General features: G+C 37.5%; 1 protein-coding gene across 1 annotated transcript in view; it reads right to left on the bottom strand.

Moving 5' to 3' along the window:
- LOC107722016 (potassium channel subfamily K member 10-like) overlaps positions 1–4,253 on the bottom strand; it is a 28,556-nt gene that overhangs the window by 12,627 nt on the left and 11,676 nt on the right. The window lies entirely within an intron of this gene.

Genomic DNA, 4,253 nt, shown 5'->3' on the forward strand with positions numbered 1-4,253 from the left:
AAATATTGAGAAAATCTCCTTTAAAGTTGTCCAAATGAAGTTCTTAGTGATGCATATTACTAATCAGAAATTAAGTTTTGATATATTTTTGGTAGGAAATTTACAAAATATCTTCATGGAACATGATCTGTACTTAATATCCTAATGATTTTTGGCATAAAAGAAAAATCTATAATTTTGACCCATACAATGTTTTTTTGGCTATTGCTAAAAATATATCCCAGCGACTTAAGGCTGGTTTTGTGGTCCAGGGTCACAAATTATTGATGTAAAATACCTGTCTATCATTCCCAATCTCTCAGTACACTTGAAGGTGTGTCCTTGATATTATGATGGTCTGTTGGTGGTGAAGGACATCAGCACCTGTGGGCACATCTGGACCAGCGTTCTCACGGGCGATCAAACGAGCACTTCCTCTAGTGTCCCTGCATCAAGCAGCTGTGCGTCTCATAAAGGCCATATGTTGTAGACGTCTCTTCACCTCCTCGGATTTCTCTTTCATCCTCTCTCTCTCGCTCTCTTTATTCTGTCTGTAAATCCTCCCGCTCTGTGGACTCCATCTGATAACGAGTCTCCAGTCATTTTCAGGCTTTATTTTATTAGTGGCATTTTATCAAAGACTGAGGTCCTCCGAGATGCTCGTTTGATATTTAATCTTTCCGTCAAGGCCTGGAAAACACTATTACGCGCCGCTGGCTCTATACTGGCGTCTGCGCAGCTCTCGCACAGACAGACTTTATGGATTTTGTCTGTTTGACTATTAAAAAGCTTTAATTGGCTACATTGCATTCATTTATCTCTCGGTGAGATCAGCGATTCCTGCGTGATTTAACTGGTCAGACAAATGGATGAATTCACATAATAGTGTCGTGTTCACAATCATAAATACTGTCTACACTTCCAGTATGCTCATAAAAGCAGTCAAGCCATTTCTTACCTGTTAGTCTCAGGATCAGATGAACTGCACAGGACAATGACAAAAGGTAACTGGAATCTGCAGGTCACATCAGATTAATTACAAGTTGTGTTTACATGTTTAAAAAAACTGCTAAGTCCAAAAAAGAACTTATTGAGGATTTTGAGATTTTTACAGGTTTACCGGTGCATCTCAATAAATTAGAATGTCGTGGAAAAGTTCATTTATTTCAGTAATTCAACTCAAATTGTGAAACTCGTGTATTAAATAAATTCAATGCACACAGACTGAAGTAGTTTAAGTCTTTGGTTCTTTTAATTGTGATGATTTTGGCTCACATTTAACAAAAACCCACCAATTCAATGTCATTTTTGTTTTTTTCAGTAGCCTGCATCAGAATTTATGGAGCCTGGTGTGTGTGCCTGACATTTCCACAACGGGATGAACCAACGACAGGACCTGAGAAAGAGAGACAGAAAGAGGGCCTAAGAATAGCCAAGGGAGAAGGTGTGTGTCCCCTCAGACGTGAGCGTAGATATATTTGGAGAGATGAGGCCCTCTGGAAGTGACCTAAAGCACAAACACAGACAAGCACACACACACACAAACCGTTTAGTCCACCGTTTTCCCTCCTACGCGGCCATTCATACCTGCAGCAGGGTTTCCTAAGGGGGGAGAAATTGCTTTTTGAATATATCCAGACAGGGCAACAACACAAGTCCGTTGGAGTGCAGCATATGGGCTTTCTGATCTTCAGCAAATTAGATGTTCCATCAGGAACCGGTGAACAGCTGTTCGCAGTAACCAGCAGAGCCATATTTGAAGAATCATGACTGTGCAGGAGAACCGTAGAGGAAAAGCTCACTCCGTGTTTAATGAGGCAACACAACAAAAGCAATGCGAAAAACAGCAACCCGCGTGTCATGCTGTAAGAGGCGTTCATTAAAGCAGAGGGATTACATAATGTAAACACCAGAGGAAAATACTCATTGTTCACTACAAAAGGATTCATATTTGAATCCCATGGTGTTTTGTCTTGGGCAATTTAGGAAACTACAAAGAAGACTTTTTACTAAATAGCGCATCAACAATTTTGCCTTTTGCTATACACATACAAAAATGTATGTAACCTGGCAGAGCTGCACATTTTGTTCTGTATATATGCATGCTGTCAATTTTCCTTTACTAAATCCTAAAGAGATCTGCAACACGTTTCGCTGTTTTTCATATCTCAAGGCAGAATGTTCATTTCAAAACAAATTTCAAAGAGTCCGTAAACACTCTCCCCTGCTGAGAGCTTCTCTGCCATACTTCACACACACTTTCTTCTGACAAATAACTACACGGTAAAAACCTGTTAACTGGTTAACAGTAAGTTTCCATACTATATTCGGTGAATAAATGTAATTACATTTAATGTAATTTTACAGTAAAATACTGTTAAAAATACGGTTTTTAGAAGTGAAAAAGAAAAAGTCATTGTATAATTTACAGTGACAAACCGTAATTTGACACTCCCAGAATTCCCTGCATGACACTTCATATTTGATGTTTGTTTGTTGAAATAACATGTTTCTTCTTATTTTTTTCTTATTAGTTGTGTATTAATGTTTATTGCATTATTTCAGTATCATGTGTGTCACCATGATGGGGTTTAGTGTTTGTGTGAATGACACTGTGCACCTTCTATATATAAGTACTGCCCTCCTCAGCTCGTAGCAAACAAAACAGATATTAGTACTTCAATATGTTGGCTTATTAACATTACATCAGTTAATGAAATATGGTATTTTATTGTGAATTTAAGTTAAGTCTGTAAAACCTAAAATGTTGCTACCATATTTTTTACGGTGAAGTTCTGGCAACCACAGCTGCCGGTATTTTACCGTAAATGTCACAGATTTTTTTTTTTTTTTACAGTGTATTACAATAAATAAGTTACATGATATCAAAGAGAAAACGCACAATAAAACAACATGCTGTCATGTTTCTTCTGCTCCAGCATCCTGCAGGTGGGAAGATTTTTGAGTCAGTCCTGCTCACGGCCAAGAACAACAACACCGACAACAGCCATCTGGTCTTGCATGACGGGAACATGACAGACTGAGTTTAAAGGCTTTTTTGAGCTGAATCTTCAGTATGATGTTGCTTTACGTGCCCTACAAAGTGCTTGTTTTGGAACCAGTTACAGCACAATGTCTCAACTCTTTGTCTTAGACAACAATTTGATTAAATGGAGATTTTGCTTGAGTTTCTTCCTCTCAGATGTTTCTTCTGAGAAAAAGTCCCCATTAATATCTCAGTTAAGCAAATGAGATATTATCACTATAAAGCCTACTGTATCATATTCTACTACTGTTTCACACAGTCTACTCCACGTCTTCTGTCGTCTGATTGATAGTTTAGAGTTTTTAAGTCTAATTGTTCAAAGGTCCAGCTTCAGCTGGAGCTTCACGTGTCTTTCTGCTGTCAAATCTTGACTGATTTTGATCAAGTAAACGTCAGAATAACTGCAGTAATATTTCCAGATGAACACTTACTGGACTGAAGCAGCTCAGCTTTACTTGATTCTCCATCAATCATTTTTTAGAGTCTCAAATCTGATCATCAGGATCTTTTGAGGAGCGTTTGTTTCCAGAAGCTTTACTTTCACTGTTCCTCAGCGGAGGAATGATCTTCACAAGCCTCCAGAACATCTCACATCTTCTGAGGAGACTTTATTTGGGTTATTTGCATTGCATTATATGTTTGGATCATTTCAATCTCATCTTACTAAGACATATTATTAGAGATATAGAGTGACGACTGATATTTATATAATTTTATGTCAGTATCTGCTGTGCTGTTATAAAGATCTCATTGATTTACAAGCATCAGAATTTAATATCAGAAAAAATATCTTATCGGGACCAAATTACATATTTTGCTCAGTTTGCGTCTCTAAATAACTGAGCTGTTTTTTCCTCCATATTCTCCCTATATATATCAGACCATACGAGTCATAAAAGCATCATGTATCAAAATGATACTCAACAAAAATACAAACAAACAAAAAAAAACATAAAGTTTCAATAAACTGTTCCATTAAAAAAAAAATTTTTTTCAGACTATTATGACTTTACATGTCTGATTTGTGATTTTTCTGTGGGCAGTTACAGCACATGGCTGGTTTTGCTTCATGTGGACTATGAAGACGTCTGAAAGCTCCAGCAGGGCTTTGCTCTCAAGAGACTCTGCCTTCAGCAGGCCAAACAATTAATAATTGATGACCTCAGAGTCTATTCCCTATCGAGAGGTCTGTTTCAACTGTCTTGGTTGGAAATAGAGAATCGATTTT

This window comes from Sinocyclocheilus rhinocerous, unplaced genomic scaffold (assembly GCF_001515625.1).
Source record: "Sinocyclocheilus rhinocerous isolate Xijiao unplaced genomic scaffold, SAMN03320098_v1.1 scaffold6424, whole genome shotgun sequence".
NCBI lineage: Eukaryota > Metazoa > Chordata > Actinopteri > Cypriniformes > Cyprinidae > Sinocyclocheilus > Sinocyclocheilus rhinocerous.